At 38.8% G+C, this 23,053-nt stretch overlaps 1 protein-coding gene across 8 annotated transcripts in view; it reads right to left on the bottom strand.

Annotated features, from left to right (window-relative positions):
• The window catches only part of LOC122548404 (glutamate receptor ionotropic, kainate 2), a 442,113-nt gene that overhangs the window by 164,294 nt on the left and 254,766 nt on the right, over positions 1-23,053 (bottom strand). The window lies entirely within an intron of this gene.

The following is a 23,053-nucleotide window of genomic DNA, read 5'->3' as shown; positions in this document are numbered from 1 at the left end:
ACAGGCTACATTTTGATAGATAGTGAATCTTCATTCCTCAATGAGGGGAAGTTTCAGCTTCTGGTGCTCCTGGTCAATCTGAAGAGCTAGCATCTCCAGCAGTCTTGGCAGCACTAGTGCTCAGTACTGGGTGCTGCTTGATCAATGATAATTGGCCATGAATAAAACATGAAGGTAAGAATGAAGGTAATAGACCAGCATTTAATTTTCACGTTTCAATAGAACCAAAATATGCAGGTTTACAATTAAACAGAGCTTATTTCTAGCAATTATATGTGTATCATCAACTCACCTCAGCTACAAGAGTGTCACATTTAATGATAACAGGTAACATTTAATGGTAACATTTAACTTGTAACATGTCATAGTAACAGGTACAAATTGGTATAGTGATCATTGCTTCTGACACAAGTTTAGCACAGTAGTAGTTTTTCTGCAAGTGTACCTACTGCAACCAGTCTGAGAACAAAGGCTCCATGCCGCTTCAGAACCAAGTAAGTCAGATCTATTGGGCACACAGAGGGCTTGATTATCTTAGGTAGGTGTACTAGGAGGATGGAAGATGAATTTTGAAGTTTTCATGGCGATGAAAGATACTATCTTCTGAGGCCCCTTCCAAATAGAATTCCCTCCCTTGCTTTTCTTTTTAAAAAACTTGTAAAGGTCACAGGTTGCCCACTCCAACAGTATTATTGAAAGGACAAAGTTGTTTTGGGGTCAACTGAATTTTTAACAAGCTCAGTTGGCCCATAATTATTTATTTACTATGATAGGCAGGCTGATTTCAGCACCTGGCCATTTTGGTTCTCCTTCAGGTGAGGTGGGAAGCTAGTGGTCTGGACCCACACTCTGTTTTGCATGTACTCTCCCCATTGAAAACAAACACGGTGGGGAAATGTAATATCCAGTCCCATACTTGACTGCACCTTCAAGATGTAGTCTGACTAGAACAGTTAGTTGTATCTGGAGAATATTCATGATATAATCTAGTTCTCCATTGCTTTTGTTAATTGCTGCTGTGCATTCTGCATCACATATGCATTCTATATCATTTGTGCTTGTGATGACTCCAGTGTTGGGATAGTGGACACCCATCCATTTTTGATCCATATTCTCCAGCTCTTGTGGCTTTGATAATTCACAAGCTCAGCAATTAAATTGTGTGCACTGCTTTTAGATTTTTTTGATAAGATAATGTTTCTGCAAAAATACAATTCTTCGTACTTTGTCAGCAAATGTGGCACCATGCAACTTCATATTACTAGAAATTCAGTTTGAAAGGCTAGAAATGAATGTATCGGTTATTTCCAACTGCACAAAACTTTGGGGCCTTTTTTTTAAATGTTGTGCAATAATTTGTCAAGGTACTTTAATACCTGATTATAAAATGATTCTCAGTTATGCCACAGAATGAAGATTTGAATGTTGAATACTTGGCTATACATAGCCAAGTCCATACACAAGGCAGAAAATTGGGATATTTCCCAGAAGTCACCTTTTACCATATAATAAACAATCTTTATTTATTTTTCTTGACATTTCTCAGTATCACAACAAGGGTTTATTTTCTCCCTTTGTATCAGCTATGTGCAAAGGAAATTCCGACAGGTACAGTCTCCTTGGTAGATCTCAATGCCTGGCCTCAGAAGTATTTAAACACGGGATCGAAGACTGTATGAAACAGGAAGAGAACAAGTATATCTGCTTGCTTTACATTACAGAACTAGTCTTTTCGTGATAATGTTCAGGTTGTATGTCACTGTCCTGTAGATTTGGCTTTGTGTGGTAACACTGAATTAGAAGAACACTATAGGATAAAATAACATGGGAGACTGAGGTCATTGCCCTATTCAGAGAAGGCTTGCTGTATGAGAAGTTACTAAGCTGCTACCTCAGCAATCGTACTTTTGTCCCAAGTTTCATTTGATCCTGACCTCCACTTTGGCTGATTGGTGTTTATTTCACTCCAGGATATCTCTGCAGGAGTTCCTCAGGGTAACGTCCTAGGTCCAACCACCTTCAGCTGCTTCATCAATGACCTTCCTTTCATCATAAGGTCAGAAGTGGGAATGTTTTCCAATAATTGCACAATGTCTGGCACCATTCATGACTCCTCAGATACTAAAGCAGTCCAGGTCCAAATGCAACAAGTCCAGGACAATTTCCCAGCTCAGACTGAGAAGTAGCAATTAACATTCATGTGACTTAAATGCCAAGTAATGACCACCTCAAACAATACTGTAACCACAACCCCTTGACATTCAATGGTTTTACCATTATTAATCTCCACCATCAACATCCTGGATGTTACCATTGACCAGTACTTGAAATGGACTACACATATAAATACTGGGCTACCACAGCAGTTCAGAGGATAAGCATCCTTCATCAAGTAACTCTCCCCTTGACTTCCCAAAGCCTGTCCACCATCTACAATGCACAAGTCAGGAGTGTGATGGAATGCTCCCCACTTGCCTGGATGAATGCAGCTCCAACAAGAAGCTTGACACCATCCAGGACAAAGCAGCCCACTTGATTTGCACCAAATCCACAAGCATCCACTTCCTCCACTACCATTGCCCAGTAACAGTATTGTGCACCATCTACAAGATGGATGCAGAAATTCATCAAAGATCTTCAGTCAACACCTTCCAAAACAATGAGCACTTCTATCTAGAAGGTCGGGGCAGCAGTTACATGGGAACACCACCACCTCCAAGCCAATCACCATCCTGACTTGGAAATATATCACTGTTCCTTCAGTGTCATTGGGTCAAAATTCTGGAATTCCCTCCCTAACAACTACCTTTGGCATGTTGACTGTAGCAGTTCAAGCAGAGAGCTCACTACTATCTTCTCAAGGGCATCTGGGAATGGACAATAAAAGCTGACCAGTCATGAGTGAAAAGAAGAAAATTCATAACATGCCATCAATGAGTCAACTCCCACTGAACATGCCTGTCGCTAAAATTAGACAGAAAACCAGGGAATTCCAGCTCTGGATATTGAACAAATGATCTCTTTTAGTGATGTTGATTGAGAGATAAAGTTTGGCCAAGACATTCAGGGAATTCAGCAGCTTCTTCAAAATAGTGACAGGGGATCTTTCATGTCAACCTAATGGTAGACACTTCTGACAATGCAGTAATCTATTAGTATTGCACCAAAGTATTTGTCCAGTTTCTATGCCTAATCGGGTTGGAAATCAATTATCTGGAGAGTCAAACAATACAGAAATGACAATGGATTCTGCCAATGTCTGGTGCCCACCATCTCCTTAGCTGTAAAGGGAAGATGGGGTCTTGATTTTTCCTTGTTTTGTCCATCACAAGGTCAACATTAGGACCAGGCATAGAGTTTCTCCATGTCCTTCCAGAAATCTAACCAAATAATTTAGTTAGTAGTCGGTGCACCTGCAGGAAGAATATGTATTGGGTTATTTCTGTGCCAGAATGATCATCATACTAATTTGGCCCTGTTACTGTGACCACACATGGGGCCACATTGAGTGTGACATTCCTGTAGTTCAGTGACTTGGTATCATTGTAGCACTTGGAATACTTGATCTAATTAACCAAACAATTCCATTTCTAAAATTTGACATCGGCTTATAATGGGGTCAGAGCAATGGGTAACAAAGTCCATCCTGTCATATTCTGTCAGAACCTTCAGAACTCCACTTAATCTGTTCTTGTTACAGAACTTGCAAGCATTTGCTTTATAAATTACTTTAGTGTTTAAACATCAGGGTGCTATTGATAATTCTTGTGTCCATTGTACCAATGTTCTTTACTGTAAGATTTTCTGTTCACTTGAGGTGACAGAATTCTTAAACAAACAAAAACATAAATTGTTGGAGAAAATCAACAGGGGTGGGGGGTATCTATGGAATGAGAGCAACACTAACATTTTGGGTCTGTAGAGGATTCAGAAGAGATTTACCAAGATGTTGCTGGGTATGGAAGCTTTGAGTTATAAAGAAAGGCTAGATAGGCTGGGACTTTTTCCACTGGAGTGCAGGAAGTTGAGAGGTGACCTGATAGAAGTTTATAAAATAATGAGAGGTATGAAAACAGTTGGTGGTAGTTGTCTTTTCCCTAAGATAGGGAATTTCAAGACTGGGGACACATTTTCAAGGGGAGAGGAAAGAAATTTTAAAAAGACATAAGAGGCAAATTAAAGAGTGGTTCGTGTATGGAAAGAACTTCCTGAGGAAGTGGTGGATGCGGGTACAATTACAACATTTAAAAGACATTTGGATGGATACATGAATGGGAAAAGTTTGGAGGGATATGGGCCAGGTGCAGGTAGGCGGGACTAGTTTAGTTTAAGGTTAGGTTCAGCATGGACTTGTTGGACCGAAGGGTCTGTTTCCGTGCTGTATGACTCTATGACTCGATGAGTCTAATTCTGAAGAAGGTTTACTGGACTTGAAATGTTTCTCTTCACAGATGCTGCTAGACCTGCTGAGGTGCTCCAGCTATTCCTGCTTTTGTTAGCTTTGAATCTCTAGCATTAGTGGTTCTTTGCTTTATATCAATGTGACCAGGTTCTTATTTTCCCAATTGCCATGGCATTTGTCCATAACTAAAAGGGAAAGAAAGAACACTGAGAACGATAAAAATAATTCATTAAGATTGAAATAGAAACAAAACGTGCAAGCTTCCTGCTAAACAAAGTTTCTACTTTCTCCACCACATCCTCGACCTCACCCCACTACCCCTCCAAATCACAAAGACTATTATCTTTGTTCAGTAATATCAATGGTCAATGGCTCGGAAACTATTCCCCCCAGCATCAGTTAATTAAGTCTATTATGTCTGAGATCATCAGTGTTAACTCACACATGTCACACACCAGCTTTTCTCCTGGAGAAATTTAATAAAACCTGCAGTGTCGGATTAAATTTTACTGTTTTATGAACTGTTAAATTGCATTGTATTCTCATTAAAATGAGTGTCATTCTATTTCTCCACATGGTCCAAATTCTAGCCTCAAGCACACTGATACAAATAAAGTGATACTTTTATTTTCCATTTGACTATGGTGGGTTTTGTAAAGACATACATGTGGCACTTGAATGACAACAAAGCTTACAATTTTCAAAATAACTTCAAGTAATGCTTTCAAACACAGCAGATGTACTTTCACCACAAGCATTTGCAATTATGTGATTAAAATAAATTTAACAACTATACCAGCTCAAATGTATACCATTATATGAGCTCGAATAGTTGCAGTTATTGGCTGAAATTGCTTGGAGTTTGAGATACAACAATATGCTTGTTGCCTTTGGTTTTGACCATTTTTCCAGACTATTAATCTCCATCACAGCCTTCAGGGAGTTACTTTGCATGAACAGTCAATATATATTGCCTGTCTCAATGACTCATTTAATTATTCCTGCACTGAACACCCTATGGCATGATGCAATCTGTTCTACGAGCTATTGTGCTTAAGTCACTACATTATGGCACAATCTATTGGAACAGTTCCTCTGGAACACTTTCTGCAAATGAATGCTGCATTGTAAATTATTACTTAGTACACGTTGTTGTGATTATCACAGTATGTGAAGGCACTTAATTGAAGTATATAACAAAATGTGGATACTTTGCAATGTTTGCACATTTATTCTTCGCAAAAGCAAGCAGCACTGGACAAACAATAGGTCTTCTCGATACAAAAAATGCTCTTAATAGGATGTTGTGTCCACAAATTTGTGGAAATTCCATTCTCTGTTCAAATATAGCAGACTTCTGTCCTCCTGTGGGTATAGATACAGACCTCATTGAATTTTAATAGCACAACATGGACTTAAGTAGCATCTTTAATAGAATACATTGTATTTGGCAATCCACAGGAGTGTTATCAACCAGAGTGAAAACTCAAAACTTGACACAAAACTCCAAAAGGAGACATTAGGCTACAATGATTAAAGCTGAAAATGTGTTGCTGGAAAAGTGCAGCAGGTCAGGCAGCATCCAAGGAGCAGGAGAATCGACGTTTTGGGCATGAGCCCTTCGTCAGGAATGAGGAAAGTGTGCCAAGCAGGCTAAGGTAAAAGGTAGGGAGGCGGGACTTGGGGGAGGGGCATTGGAAATGCGATAGGTGGAAGGAGGTTAAGCTCACACATTTGTAGAAATTGGGTCATTTAAATAATTGAGAAGTGTGTGCCATGTCCATGACAGGCAGTAGAGCTGCCTGTTCTGACAGGATACCAGAAAATCAGATTGGTGAGAGCTGACCAGAGCTCTGGAAAGGGTCATAGAAATTGGGCTTCAGTTGTCTCTCCTGCTCCAAAGACAGCAATTGCGTACATCCAGAAAGATCATCAGTCTCCTCTGTCTGGAATAGCAATCAGCTGAATAAATGGTGGAATTCAGGGGTAACCCAGGACTATTTGATTTGTCCTAGTCATCAACAAGAACAACTTTATTTCATATAGTAGCTTCAATGTTATAAAACATCTTAAGGTGCTTCGCAGGAACCAGCAACCATTTCGTTACCAGGAATAGTTTCTACATGACTTACACTATCATAACCCTCCATTGTTTTGAACAGGTCAGCCAAGTCTCCTCTCAGCCTCCTCTTGTCTAAGACAAACAACTTCAGCTTCTTCAGCCTCACCACAAATCAGAGTTTCTCCTTCCTCCAACAACTCTGGTAAATCTCATCAGCTTCTCTTGAAGTCCTTAATATCTTTCTGAATATTGCACTCAGAATTGAATGGATGAGTCATAACCATAAAGATTTAGAGGAATGTCCTTGTTTTTATAATCTACTCCTCTATTTCTTAAGCCAAAGGATGCTTCTTAAACTGCCTTCACAACTTGCCATCTTCCAAGATTTATGTCAGAACATCCCTGACAAAAGTACTGCATTAAGTTCCGGCCCATGCTAGTTCTTATATTTTATACAAACCTTAACCCTATACAAACTTCATTTAATCAGATGACATAAACCTGGAAGCATTGTTAACCGTGAGGACGATATTGATAGAACTTCAAGATAACCTAAATAAGCCAGTGGGCTGGACAGACAGGAGGTAGACACAATTTAATGCAGAGAAATGAGAAATGGTGTGTTGTCATAGGAAGAACAAAGAGGGACAATATGCAATAAAAGGGGTAATTCTAAAGAGGATGCAGCACGCAGGGACTTAGAGTTTTTTTTTAATGGATGCGGGCATTATTGTCTAAGCCAGCATTTATCGCCCAGAGGGCAATTAAGAGTCAACTGTAGTGCGGTAGGTCTGGAGTCACATATAGGCCAAACCAGGTGAGCACGACAGTTGCCTTTCCTAAAGGGCACTGATGGCCAAGCAGCACTTTTCCAACAATCGACAACAGTTTCAAGGCCATCATTAGACTTTTAATTCAGGTGTCTTTTTATTCTGGAACACAAATTCCACCATTTGTCATGGTGGGATCCAATCATTATCTGATCACTAAATTAATACTCTAATGGTATTACCAGCCCACCATCACATGTGCCTAAATCACTGAAGGTGGCAGCCCAGTTTTTATACAAGAATTACTGAACTGTAATTTAGCACCACAATGGAAACCTCAATGTAAATTCTGCTGTCTAACTGCTCTTTGCACTGAGGTGGAGATGAAGTGGTAATGTCACTAGACTAGTAATTCAGAAGCCCAGACCAATGTTCTGAGGATATAGGTTTGAATCCCATCATGGTAGATGGTGAAATTTTAAGTCAATAAAAATCTGAAATTAAAAAATGCGAGCCTAATAGTGACCAACACTGCCAATTGTTGTGAAACCTGATCTGGTTCACTTATATCCTTTAGGGAAAAAAATCTGCTAGCCTTACCTGGTCTAGCCTGCATGTGACTCTAAGCACACTGGGAAACTAGGGATGGGTTTAAGAACAGTCTAGCGAGCAACACCCATTTATCGTGGACAAATAAATAAACGTTTGTCCTGAATTCCCTATGAAGTTATCAATATTGATCCTAAATTCCTGGCCTAGTCTGGTCCATCCCACAAGATGAAATGCCTTTTCTACATTCATCCTTTAAAGCCTTTTCATGGTTAGAAAAATCTCTATTCGATCTCCCATCAGCCTTCCTAGGGAGAAAGTCTCTGGTCTGTTCAATCTTTCCTGATAGATTTAAGCTGTCACTTCTGGAATCATTCTAACAAACCTATACTGAACAAGTTTAAACAACTTCCCCTGCTTTTCCAGTCTACCATCCAGAAATTAACCCAGTGCATTATTTTTTTTCTCTTGTATGTCCCCTAATTACCTGCACCACTGCTTTTTGTATCTACCACCAGATCCCTCAGCTCCTCGACCTCATTGACGCCGGTTTCTAAGGAGCTTGTTGCAGCTTTATTCTTCCTCCTGAAATGCATTGCCTCACTTTTATAAATATTGAAGATAATTTGCCTAATATTATTCCCATTATGCAAGTACATGAAGCCCCACTGTCCAGTCTGATAATCTATTCATCGCTGCCCTATGTTTTCCATCTTGTGTCCAGTTTTGTTTGAACACAGCCACTATGAATTTAATCCCAAGTGCATTCATTTTGCTAACAAATCTAACATGTGGGAGTTTGATACACTCACCAGTTCAAATGGGAGAAATGGGGGAAGAGAGAGCAGAATAAAATAAATTGTCACTTCTATGCCAGACTGAGGAGTTCTCATTGATATTTGTTGGGAGATACTCATTTCTTGCTTAGCATTATTGTTGAAAAATTGGGAAGACAGGGTTCTACATGAAACCATTACAAATAAAACAGCTTAAAAGAATGAGCCAATGAATAATTCAATGCATTTCACTCATCAGATTAAAGTAAAATTGCTATACTGATTTGATCTGATTTTCAGGAAACGCCAGAGTGGAATTTTGACATTATATATGCAGAAGAATTCTAACCAAAAATGTTTAAAAATCAACTGGAATTTCTGGAACTTCCTGAAAGTGTGCACTGGGGCAATCATGTCAGCACAATACAGTGCTGAATGACAGCATAAGTGTCTGAGGGAAAGCTGAGTTGAAGAGACTGTGCCCACCTTCAAACAAAATTCTGAAAACTCTGATATAAATTCTGCTGAGAACTTTGTTCAAACCTTTTGCAGATCAAAAACAGTGTCACCCCCAAACAAATGCAGACCTAATGCAGGTCATAGTCATAGAGTCATAGAGATGTACAGCATGGAAACAGACACTTCGGTCCAACCCGTCCATGCCGACCAGATATCCCAACCCAAACAAGTCACACCTGCCAGCACCCGGCCCATATTCCTCCAAACCCTTCCTATTCATATACCCATCCAAATGCCTTTTAAATGTTGCAATTGTACCAGCCTCCACCACTTCCTCTGGCAGCTCATTCCATACACGTACCACCATTCTCGAACTTCTGTCTGTGCAACAAATGTAGGCACAATAGGACCCAAAGACACATTCAGACATGAAGAAATTTTCTTTTCATTTTTTGTTATATTTTGAATTTCTCTTCAATAGGACTTAAGAATTTTCCTTGTATCTAGAATGTGCTGCAATGGGACGAGGATATTTTCCACAAACACTGAAAATCCACTCATTAATGCATTTACTTAAACATGGAAGTCTTGGAATTTGGCTGCAATGGAATCTCACCTGAAATTAGCTCAAAAAATTACAGGCTTCAAACCATATGTTTAGTGCTAATTCAGCTCCATCATTTTGCATTTGTCTCAGACTGGAAGCCAGCTCCACTAATCTAAAAAAACCAAGTCATGTCCACAATTAAATTAATCATTATTGGGAATTCCTGACAATCATACTTGTTTGCAGGCTTGAAAATGCAAAGGCACCTTTTAAGTAATAAAATAAACCTTCAGTTTTCTCAAGGAAACCGATTACAGGTTGTTCTATAATGCGTGTTTTGTTACCACAAATTGGCTATCACACGATTGATGAATTGGGGACACTGTTTCTAAAATATAAAGTTTTAAAGCATGTATGGGTTATAATGTGATCCTGGCTCCATTAGTTAAAATGGTGCTGTTATTATGGGATTTTCTTATAACACTGTTTGCACAAGAATGGAACTATCGCGTTATAGCAGAAATGACTGTTCTTAAAACTTTTGAAAAGAGATGCTACAATGCTGCATCGTTTTAACTGGTACTCATCAGGATCGATGTGTGTGAATTCCAAGTTTCAGAACAATCATAATTATTTGAAATCATCATATCGGAGAAACATTTGCTGCTTATTTACCAAGTTGATTGAATGAGGTGTTTCCAAGGAGAAGCCAAGAAGAAAATATTGGCTTCTTGATGATTCAAATGAAAACAATACTTGAAATTATTATGTTTCTTGAGAAGGTGGCCCTGCATAGGAGTGTGTGGTGTTTCTAGCAAGCACAAATAACTCACGTTACAAACTTGACTGATGGTTTAATTCAGTTCAGCAATTACTGTCCAGTCATGGAATCACCTCTAATAACAGCCATTTAGTTTTGGGTTTTGCAAGCATGGCTGGTTGAGAATTAGTCTTCTGCCTATCAAGAACAACTGATGGAATATAAAGTTTTACTCCATCAGCCAATTGTTAAGATGCACAATCTATATACCTGGTATGGCAAGGCATTGAAACTATGAGGCCATGTTGCTCAATTTTATGGTGAGCCGGATGTCCCTTTGGCTTAATGATAGATTCCTGTGAGGAGAAATTATGATTTGCATAGCTGCTGCATAGCAGCAACAGCAAGAAATAGTGTGCTCAACCTGTTGGCAAAGTGATTATTAATTAGAGTCATAGAGATGTACAGTACAGAAACAGACCTTTCCGTCCAACTTGTCAATGCTGAACAGACATCCCAAACTGATTGTCCTCCCACTTGCCACACCTGGCCTATATCCCTCCAAACCCTTCCTATTCATTTACCCATTCAAATGCCTTTTAAATGCTGTAATTGTACCAGCTTCCAACATTTCCTCTGGCAGCTCATTCCAGACACATACCACCCTCTGCGTGAAAATGTTGCCCCTTAGGTCTCTTTTATATCTTTCCCCTCTCACCCTAAACTTATGTCATCTAGTTCTGGACTCCCCCACCCCAGGGAAAAGACTTTGTCCATTTATCCTATCCATCCCCCTCATGATTTTATAAACCTCTATAAGGTCACCCCTCAGCCTCCAACTCTCCAGGGAATTATTGTAACCAATATAACTGACAAACGTTTTTGAAATGCTTTGAAAGATGTTTTTAATTATTTAAAAGCACATCATTCATACATGATGGTTTATTTTCATGAAAAAGCCATTTTCAACTGTATTTATAAAATCATATTACAAATTTTATGCAAATCAAGGAAATATATTTAACAGCAGATTATGTTCTGAGTCACTCCCCAGTGGAGGACAATTTCACATTCAGTCAAATGAAGATAAGAGTTAGAATAGAAATCTGAGCCTGTTCAGATTCAGTTCCGAACCCAATGCAATTCTGAACAAAGCTTACACCAATGCAAACAATAGGGAAACTCGATCCTGATGTGATAATGTGCATAAATAATGCCAAACTTGAACGTTCAATGCTGAATAGACCTCAGGAAGACAGACAATATAAATCTGAAGCTTTTGATGTGCACCACTGTTTACTCCAATTTGAATTGCTTTATACTACTTTTTGATGCATAGTTAATTTGATATTCAGCAAATACAAAATAGTTTGCCAGCTGGAGGGTCAACAAAATTGAGTGTAACTCAAAAGTTGTGCAGCATTCCAGACTAATGTCTGGACTCAGCCGTCTTATCATTGTTGCAAAATTTAATAATTAACACATTAAGAGTGATGCACCAGGCTACAAGAATTCATTTTTAATGTTAATAATGCTTTTTCAGTGCAAAGTGTATGAAGCAAAAGTCCAACATTATTTCCTCCTTCTCTTCAAATTCAATGATTTGGTCCCAAATCTCTGCCAATCCTTTTCTTTCTGAGTTAATAGTCTCTGAAATTGAACATGTCAAACTTGTTGCATATTATTCTCAAATGTTTAAGATCAAAGTACGCATTTCCTAACCACAGAAACCAGAGGATTGTGTTCAACCCTTCAAATCCATTGTCTTTCAACTGATCATGGTCGATCTGCACCTGAAACATAGGATCAAGAGTATTTGGCTTTTCAAGCCTGCTCCACTATTCAGTTTGATCATGGCTGATCAACCACTTCAATGTCTGTTTCCCATACTGTCTCCATATTCCTTTACATTATTGGTATTTAGAAATCTGTCAATCTTTTGTTCGAATATACATCATGACTGAGCTTCCAGAGTCACCTAGCATGAAGAATTACAAAGATTGACATGTCTCTGGCTTTAAAAAAACCCACATCGTAGATCTACGTGGCTTCCACCTTATTTTGAAATGATGTCTTTATGGTACTGGTCTCCCCAATAATGGGAAACATCTTACCTACATCTACTCTGACAATTCCCTCAAGTACTTTATCGGTTTCAATGATACCACCTCTCAATCTTTGAAGCTCGAGAGAATACAGACTTCATTTTCCAATTCCCTCTTCCCAGAGCAGTCAAACCATCCTGAGTGAAGCATTCTTGCACATTATCTTTAGTAATAATATTCTTCCTATGGTGTGGTGATCAGAAATGCAGGCAGTACTCCAGGTGCAGTCTAACCAATGGTCTATACATGTGAAGCAAAACTTCACTGCTCACATACTGAAGACCACTTGCAAAAAATATCCTTCCTCATGGCCTGCTGTACTTGCATTTCTGCCCTCAGTGATTGAATGGTGAAAAATAGAATGTCATGATGAAGGGCTTACGCCCAAAATGTCGACTTTCATGATCCTTGGATGCTGCCTGATCTGCTGTGCTTTCCCAGTGTCACACTTTTCGACTCTGACTGTCCAGCAGCTGCAATCCCCAATTTCCTTCAGTGACTTATTAACAAGGATGCCCAGGTCCTGTTAGATCTTAAGACTGCAGAAATGAATCTGAAAGCCTCTTTCCTTCTGTTCCATTTTCTTGCAACTTTGAATCTTTCAAAACCATTTAGCTGCAGCCTTCATTTCCGTTGTGCAGTCGCCCTTTGGTAAGGACTACCCGTATAAGAAGGAAAGTTGGCTTCATCACATCCAGCAGTCCAAAGCTGCTTGGCCCTTGCTAAACACAGATGTCACCAGCAGCCTTGAGGACAACTGCAGCCTGGTATCCACTTGGCTCCTGGCCACAATCACATTAATATGAGCACCAAATTTATATAGTCTAATGGAATCAGTGCAGGCAGGCTGTGGATTGCAGCCCCTGCTCACAGACAGAATGATAAGTCAATTTCCAGCCCAATATATGACAAATCTAATTTCCAAAGCAAGGTAATAAGGCATCGCAAACATAAACAATCAGAGGAGCACAGAATTATCTTGTGAGCTTAGCGACCTTCAACGACCATGCTCAAAAATGAATGGGAGCCAGTGGACTAAGCAGGTCAACTAACAAATAATTAGTTAAATTGACACTGCAAAAAATGACATTTTCTTACTGCTTATCTATATGCCAAAATATTATCATTCCTCATGAGGGTTTCTGTAAGATAACGATATTGAGACATCATTGTGTAATGAATGTTATGATATGCAAATATTTGTAATTTTTGCATTTCAGGATCACTGCAGTAAGTAAGCTTAATAAGTAAAGGAGGTAGAGTTATGAATAGTGAGAGATACTGAAAATGGATGGAAAATTTAATAAGAAAGAAAAGCATTGCACAGACAATTTGAACATTGAGGATGCAAGGACATTGAATGCAGTTGAGAGAAGACTCATTTTTAACTGCATATTTAATGAGTCAGAAGGGTAGATTATATAAAGTAAACATTAAACAAATTCCTGGAATACACTACTGTGAATACTAATGCACACAAAACCATAGAGAACTGTTTAAAATTCTAACAAATGATCTGCCTGTGAGAAATGCATCCAGAAATGGAGCAACACCGCTTGAGTTCAGCTGTAAAATGCATGTAAAGGCGTTGCAATCACTGTGGAGGCAATGCCTCGAAGAGGAAAGTCAATGAACTATTAAATGAGAAATCATCTTGTTCCAGATTTACTATTACATTTCTCCAGTGAGCCATTATCTGATGTAAGGCTAAATCTTCTCATTTTCTGGTTTAACATTCCTATGCATTTTACAAAGCCATCTGTACAATAAAGCAGGCAATGATGAATGAGAAGGTGTGCATTCATCATGGGCTTTACCACATTGGCGCCTCTTTTGGCAGAAGATGAAACATGACAAATGGACATCCTCTTGCACATTGCTAGTAGATAACAGGCGCTGTCATTTTTTAAATTGTGTTTATTTGAAAAAAATATAAAAGATCATGAAGTTAAGAGAATGGTACCTTTATTGTAATAGATCATTAACTGGATTTATTTGCGTAGCTCAGAGCAAATTGTCAAACAACCTACTTCTGATATCTAATGTGTTTTCACTCCTTCAATGTTTAATCAAAATAAGTGCAGGTTTTCTAAGTGTGATGCATCAAAAGTGGCTGCACACTGTCTACTGAATTCAGTGGCTTAATGTTCTTGCTTCTTCCAATTTTCAGTCCATTATTTGGTCTTGATACTGACTATCAGTAGAATGCATTCATCTTCACCATCTTTCAGTAAATATTACTTTCCTGCTGTAGGGTTCCCACAAGAAAAAGAATCTAATGCTACAAATCGAAGGTTTTTTAAATGTAGAAACAGAAAAGTCTTTCTGGAGGAAATATAACATTAACATTTTGTGTTGATGGCTTTTCATCAGAAGTAATATACTTCTACTTTTCATTTCAGATTTTCAGAAGTTTGTTTTGTAATGTCATTTTTAAATGACCTGGCTCTTGGAAATACCTTTAGATTCTACTAATGTATAACTTACACATGGGATCAGAGTAAACAGTGTTGTTGAATCTCTATTCCATCTTATCATTTCTCAGGGCCTAAAATTGCTGGAATGAATTGCCTATGTCCACCTTTCCTTTCTTCTGAGAAGCCATAGGGTGTTTCAAGCTTCACCTATCCATGTCACTATTACCCTACTTATCTATTCATCTTCATTCTCTTTTAAAACATGTTAAGAGTTTTGCACAATGCAGCTTAGCCCTGTCCTTGGTTTTCACAATATATAGAAATCAGCCACAACAGTAGGTGAATGTGTTAAACACAGACTCCCTGTGGTCATAGCACAAACAGTTGAAAGAGAGATTGCCAGTGACGTTTCATTGCTAATTGCTAAAAGAACCTACTGACTTAAGGACAACCAGCCATTCTACAAAAGTGCAGCAATTAGTTGGTGTTGGTATTCACTTTAAGAAACCTAATTTCTACAAAACCATTTGGAATGCAGCAGGTGTTATACCTTATGAAAATTTATTTAATAACATTGCACCCCAGGTCTAATTATCATTGTCAAAGGGTGAAGTTGTACGAGCATTTTATTATTAATGAAAATAACTTTCCACATACATGGGAATATAGCTCTGGAGCTAAGTGCGATCTCACTCCAAAACACAGAAGTGTACGTTTCAGAGTGGAAACTATATCACTGGAACTCATGCATCAGAACTCCAAGGAAGGTTTCTTGAGCATCCTAAGTAGACTTTGTTTAAAGTTTTGAAAATGTATAAGTTCTTAAAACATTAACATTCATCATCTGGGAGCAGATCTGGCATGAGTCACAAGCTATCAATACAACTGTGCTACTTTCAGACTCTCATCAGGAATGTAGTTACCACAGTTAGGTGATAATAAGGCATGACTGCAACATAATATAAGAAACAAAGAAAATTCAACTTCCTCAGTTGACAACATGAAGTCCTTGTCCTCCAATATACTGAGTGTCACAACTGGTCTACACTGCCGTTTCACCTCAAAATCATGGACTTGAATTCATTTTGAATTCATTCGTGAATTCATTCAATATTGTCAAAAGTGGATTTTGTATGTAAGTGTACTATGGTTTTGTAGCACCAGCTCTGGTCTGAAATCACTTGCTGAGCACAAAACCAATCATAATTTGGTGCAAATTAAAATCTTACTTAGGGAGATCAAAAGGACAGCTGGTATGGGGAGTGGTGGCATCCACTGATGCAGTAGATCATTCTTGTGAAGTTGAGCTGATAAGCAACTTTGAGTAAACATTCCAAATGAACAGTGGGTGTCAGTAAACTAAAGGCGTTTTAAAAAATATTACACTGAACAGAGAATACACCAAAATTTAACCTGCTAATATGACCTCTACAATCCACATGAGAATTTTGGCACTCAATCCAATCTTTTAGGGCCAGGCTCCTACTAACCAGAAGCTAATTTCCTCCCAATAATCTGAGTGATACTAAGAAAATAAGTCATTGGAAAATTTTAAAATAAATTGATCAACTGTAAGAGGAAACTGATACAAAAATGTTAGGTGTCTAATGGTTATGTACTGAATTAATAATGCAGATAACATGGATACGAATTGTAGATTGGCTGCCTGAAAATTGGAATTTGGTTTACTTTATTCACTGACTTAACCAACATTTATTTATTTATTTTAGTTCTAAGTCAACCACATTGCTGTGGGTCTAGAGTCACATGTCAACCAGACAAAGTAAAGACAACAGATTTCCCTCCCTAAAGGGTATTAAAGAACCAGATGTGTTTTTCCTGACAATCTGCAATGATTTCACAGTCCTTACTACACCCTTAATTCTAGACTTTTTTTAAATTCAAATTCTACCATGGCAGGCTTGCAACCTAGCTCCTCAAAATATGACCTGAATCACTAGAGGCATATGTCTAACATTAACATCATCAGGCCTGCTACCTCCCCGAGCAATCAACAATCTGTATTTTTTTTTCAGCTCCATGGAATGCCCACTATGTGTGTGGATGGTTTTATATGAATGTTATGATTTTAGCTCTGTACCTTGTGTTTAGCAGCATTATTACTAAATCCTGCCTCCCAACCTTCAATTTCCTTATGAGATTTCTGTCTTGTTGAGACATTGATGATTAATTGTTGTAGATTGTTTATCCCCTAAATCAATGAGATATATATAGATCGGCAGCATTGTAATGAGACAAACTGCACTTGGATAAGTGCAGTCAATCCTTTCCTTACTGAAATTCTATAATCTGCACTTCCTAAAGCCATGATGAATTAGAAACAAATGTTTTGATAAGTGTTGAGGTATCTGAACTAATTTATCGAAAATAAATGTGTGACTCACACAAATTTAATGCTGATGGCCTACTGTGATTTAGTTAAACACAAATTCCCAAACAAATGCCAAAGTAAACAAAAAGGTCTGGTTTATTATTTATCAGTTGGCTTCAAATTCACAAAGTGGTGCGTGAAGAGGAGATCCTGCAGGTCTGTGCTTATAGCTGTGATTTTTGATATCGTATGATAGGTAACTAAACCTTATTAAACAGAAATTTCTCCACAAGAAAACTGCTACATTTAAATGATAAGGAGTGACTTTGTAATGACAAATGGTGTACACTATTTGCCCAACCTAAACATGGGCAGTTTAAGTGCTGGTAGCTTTCACACTTAAAATGATCTAATATGTTATAATATTGTCATGAAACAAACCCATGGCGTCACCATGCACATCACACATTCTCAACCTCTACCCTCGCCAAAGGCATGGTGACTGTCAGGTTAAACTCACTACCAGTTGTCTCTCTCTACTGCGAGCATAGGCCTATGATCATCCAGGAATTCACCTTTTGATAGAAACATAGGAACAGGATAAAGTCTACTCAATCATTTAACTATATAACAATTGATCTTGTGATGATGCTGTGGGTTTAAGAAATCATGTAGTCCTTTTTTCAAAGAGAGTTTTAAGACAGAAGTGGTGAGCTATCTACTTGGAAAGTTAATAAACAGATTTTGAGTCCTTGTTTTTTTAAACTTGGAACAATTGAAGCAGCCTGGAGGGGTGTGGCCAGCTCTCACAGACCAGGATTTCTAGTTCCTTTTTAGTTTCGGGGTCAGCTTTAAGCAGTTGCTGTTAGGGTCTCAGCAGAGCAAAAGCTGCTGGAGTTTTGAAGAAGTGTAGCTATCTTTTCCCTCTCTCAGTTACAGTGAGAATCTGGAGTCTCTGTCTGCTGCTGGGTTACCTGAGAGATAAATCTATTTTCTAAATTTGCCTTTTTGCCCAAGGGGTGTGCTTTATGGGACATTAATATGTTAAAACAGTTAATTAGTAATAATTACTGTATCTATTATTCTGTTAAGATTTCTATTAGGGTTAAGTTGTTCAAATTTTCTCTTTCTTTTGTTGCATTTTAACTATAGTGTTTAAATAAATTGTGTTTTGTCCAAACACATTGCATCCGGAACACAGCACTTCACATTTGCCTTTACCATAACAAAAAGTTAGGGTCTAGGCCATATTTTCAAAATATCTTGAGGGAGTCTGGTCCACAACAATCCCTACCTCAACTCTTTTATCTACCTTTGTTCTATATGTCTTAACATCTTCAACTTAATAAAAATCAATCTCAGTTATGAAAATCTAACTGATCCAGCATCCACTGGAGTTAGATTCGCATTCCCCTGAGCAGAGAAAAGCAGCTCTTGATTTCCTTCCTGAGTAGATCAATCCTAACTCTAGAATTATGATGCCCTGTTTTGAATTCCACTGCCAGAAGAAATTATTTTCTGCATTAACTCTGTTGAAACCCTTTATCATTTAAAAACCTTGTGCAGATCACACCTCCACTTTCTAAACTCAAGGGACGACAAACCAGATTTTTGTAAACTATCCTTATAGTGTAATGTCTTAATCCCAGATTATATTCAAATGCTTCTCAAAGATTAAAGTATCTTTCCTGAGATTTGGAAATCAAAACTGAGCATATACACTGGAGAGGCAATGACAAAAGTTCAAACATTACTTCATTACTCATCAGTTCCAACCCCATTGAGATAAAGGTGTCAATTCCATTAACTGCTTCAATTACTTTCTGGATTTCTGCATTTGTTGAACCAATTTGTTGAGGACTTCATCCCATTGCTCCTCCATAACTCTTAATTTCAAATCACTTAAAAATATTCTGATATTTCCTTATTATGGTGGATGGCATCAAACCTCCCGATATTTAATTTCAGCCATTATAGTTTTATCCATGGCTTACAATGGTTGCAGACAACCGGCAGTGCATGTGTGCACATGACAAATGAGGATGACATACCATGACCTCCTTGTAGGAGTAGAGTCATAGAGTCGTAGAGATGTACATCACAGAAACAGACCCTACGATCCAACTCATCCATGCCGATCAGATATCCCAACCTAATCTAGTCCCACTGGCCAGTACCATATCCCTCCAAGCCCTTCCTATCCGTATATCCATCCAGATGCCTTTTAAATGTTGCAATTGTACTAGCCTCCACTGCTTCCTCTGGCATGTCATTTCATACACTTACCAAGTAATTACAAACTCCAGCAAATATCCTCAAATTATGCCAACAATTGCCTCCTCAGGAGTAACTAAGAATAATAAAGTAAATAAGTAATATTGCAAGTTTACTTTTATTTTCATAAATGACTTTTTCTCTTGTTTGTTTCTTGGGCACACAAGAAGACATTTTCCATGGATTGGCTAGACCTTCCATGGCCTCCTGAATAATCACTTCCACCAGATTAACCAGGGTTGAGGCAAGATATTGAATCCAACTTGCCAGCCTAGCTTGTCAACATATTATTTGCCAGTTAAAAAGACACCAGTCAAGCGACCCTCATGGTACATGCACTTGTCGGGCACTTCCAAAATTGGCAACTGTTACTGCCATGCTGATGCAAGGACATTGTGCATTCAGGCACTTGCACCCAACTTATGGACAAGACCAAGTTGCATCTCTGGGCTCTTCACTTGCTCTCAAACCACAAATTCACTCTGAGCCTACTCGGATTCTCAGAATGTCTCTGCCTTACATTGTCTTCCCTTGTTGTTTTGCACTTTGGCTTCACAGACAGAGATACCAGGCTCATATTATTACTGCTTTGCCATGCTACTTAGCATGGACACAAAGCCATTAAAACATTAATTTTGATTTCCCTCCACAGATGCTGCCAGACCTGGCGCGTTTTTTCTCGTAAGTTCTGTTTTTCCTCTGATTTCTAGCCTCCACAGTTCTTTCAGCTTTTTGTTTAGTTTTCTTCCAACAGAGCTTGGCATTCAACCTGACAGCTCAGAATGTTTTAACCCAGCTGCAAACCTGAGACCAAACAGGCAAGGTTTGGTCTCAAGGCCTCCACTGCTGGCCTTGGGGTGAAAAGGAAGTTCTGCCTGCACACAAACCTACCCAATAGGAACTTCAGATCCCTGCCCACAAAGCAGGGCACCAATTTCCCTGTCTGTCATGTGGACGACAAATGTCAGGACTAGTTTAGGACACCTTCAGGTTGACAGTGCTTGTCCATGTACACAACAAGCTTTTAAAGATGGCACCAGAGCAAGGAATGCTGGTCAGTTCGAGTAACCACGTGGATAGTGAGAAGGGCTGTTATCAGCTGCAAAGGGACTTAGATATGATGCAGAGCTGGGCTGAGGAGTGGCAGATGGAGTTCAACCCTGTCAAGTGTGAGGTTGTCCATTTTGGAAGGACAAATAAGAATGCGGAATACAGGGTTAATGGTAGGGTTCTTAGTAAGGTGGAGGGGCAGAGGGATCTTGGGGTCTATGTTCATAGATTTTTGAAAGTTGCCACTCAGGTGGATAGAGCTTGTAAGAAGGCCTATGGTGTATTAGCGTTCATTAGCAGAGGGATTGAATTCAAGAGTCGTGAGGTGATGTTGCAGCTGTACAGGACCTTGGTTAGGCCACATTTGGAGTACTGTGTGCAGTTCTGGTCGCCTCATTTTAGGAAAGATGTGGAAGCTTTGGAGAGGGTGCAGAGGAGATTTACCAGGATGTTGACTGGAATGGAGAATAGGCCGTACGACGATAGGTTGAGAGTGCTAGGCCTTTTCTCATTGGAACGGTGAAGGATGAGGGGTGACTTGATAGAGGTTTATAAAATAATCAGTGGAATAGATAGAGTAGAAAGTCAGAGACTTTTTCCCCGGGTACAACAGAGTGTTATAAGGGGACATAAATTTAAGATGAAGGGTGGAAGGTATAGGGGGGATGTCAGGGATGGGTTCTTTACCCAGAGAGTGGTGGGGGCATGGAATGCGCTGCCTGTGGGAGTGGCAGAGTCAGAATCATTGGTGACCTTTAAGCGGCAATTGGATAGGTACATGGATAGGCACTTAAGCTAGGACAAATGTTCGGCACAACATCGTGGGCCGAAGGGCCTGTTCTGTGCTGTATTGTTCTATGTTCTATGTTCTATGTTCTAACTCTGGTGAGTAGGAGAAAGTGAGGATGTCTGAGAATCAGAGTCAAAAAGTGTGGTCCTGGAAAAGCATAGCATGTCAGGCAGCATCTGAGGATGAAGCACTTATGCCCGAAAAGTTGACCAACCTCCTCCTCAGATGCTGCCTTACCTGCCGTGCTTTTCCAGTGCCACACTTTTCGACTCTAATTCTGGTAGGTGGCAAGTTGCCCTGGATCAGCACAGAGGTCAAATGTGATACTTGAAGCTCAAGTGCCAAGCAATGCACCAAGTTTGATAAGATACAGCAAGAAAGTTCACTGGGCGATAATCATTCCACCATATCTAATATAACCTTACATTTTGTAAAGGAGCAGTGAGATTTAACCCTACATTTGAAAGCATTTCATTGGCTGCAAAATATTTTGTGATGTCTGCGAGTTATGAAAGGCTACATTATATTTGTTAGTTTTTTCTTGGAAAAAATATGCTTGAGGAGCGAGGTGTGCATACCTAATAAAGAAATCGACCTGGACTAATCTTGGCAACAAAATGCACTAAATTAGTTAACATATATTGGAAATTACAAGACATAACAATGAGTCATACTCAAAACAAATTCACGGCTATCAATTGTTTCTGCTGTTTTGCCACAAACACAAGGCCCTCTGGTGTCATTTATAATACCTCACCAGTTCTTAGTGAATTATGAACCATTAATGGTGCTAAATGACTGCAACTTCAATTAGTAAGTGCTGAAAAGTAACAACATGCAACTCCATTTCATGCAATCCATCAAACAGAACACAGTAATCTCAGGAAAGGAGTGGGATGCATTCAATTGCTACATGTAAGACTCATGAAAGATTTACTGTGCATAAACCATTGCAATTCCAGCCAGCCTCACACCAACAAACGGAGTACAATATGGGGTATTAACCACAGTATAGTTGGGAAATTTGGAAATGTCACCACACTTAGCTTAATCATTAGAAATCAACAATACCACTAATCAACCATCTTTACAAAATTCGAATGCCAGTTTTTTTTACCTTAAAGCTTGAAGCTACTTGTATTCACAAGTGATTTGATTTAGTAAAGAGCAGAATATAAGCAACGATGTAGTCCAACTGCTGCTTATATATGATAATGAAAATCAATGTAATGTTCTCAACACTTGGGAAGAATTACCTTTAATTCTGACAAAGCTGAACAGATGTAAATTACCCTCATGGTTATGTACAATGGAAGTGAATAATGAAATCCACAGGAATTCATCCAGATGGAATGATGAAGTAGCCAGGCAGAAGAATTCAAAGATAAAAAACAGGACAATAAGATTGAAGAGGGTAATTTGAGCAGCGACATAAAAATCTTGATTAAGTACAATTCTTTCATGTCAGGAGTACCAAATCAAACCAATTACAAGTGGCAAATTATTAACTGTAGAACTACTAACAGGAAACATTACTACAGCAGAAAGTACTTCAGTGTAGTAAGTCAGAAGAATAATTATTAGCTAAAACCACATACTCATTTCAGCAATCATAACCTTGTGAAAATCTAGTGTATTAGATTTTGAAAACCAGAAATGAGTCAGTTAGCTCCATCACTGTTGTGTACTGAGTCAGTGTCAATCAAACAACACAATAACGTCTACATATATATGATTTGGAGATGCCGGTGTTGGACTGG

This window comes from Chiloscyllium plagiosum, chromosome 3, assembly GCF_004010195.1.
Source record: "Chiloscyllium plagiosum isolate BGI_BamShark_2017 chromosome 3, ASM401019v2, whole genome shotgun sequence".
Classification (NCBI taxonomy): Eukaryota; Metazoa; Chordata; class Chondrichthyes; order Orectolobiformes; family Hemiscylliidae; genus Chiloscyllium; species Chiloscyllium plagiosum.
Note: the sequence above shows the minus strand (reverse complement) of the source record. Positions and strands in the feature narration are given on the sequence as shown.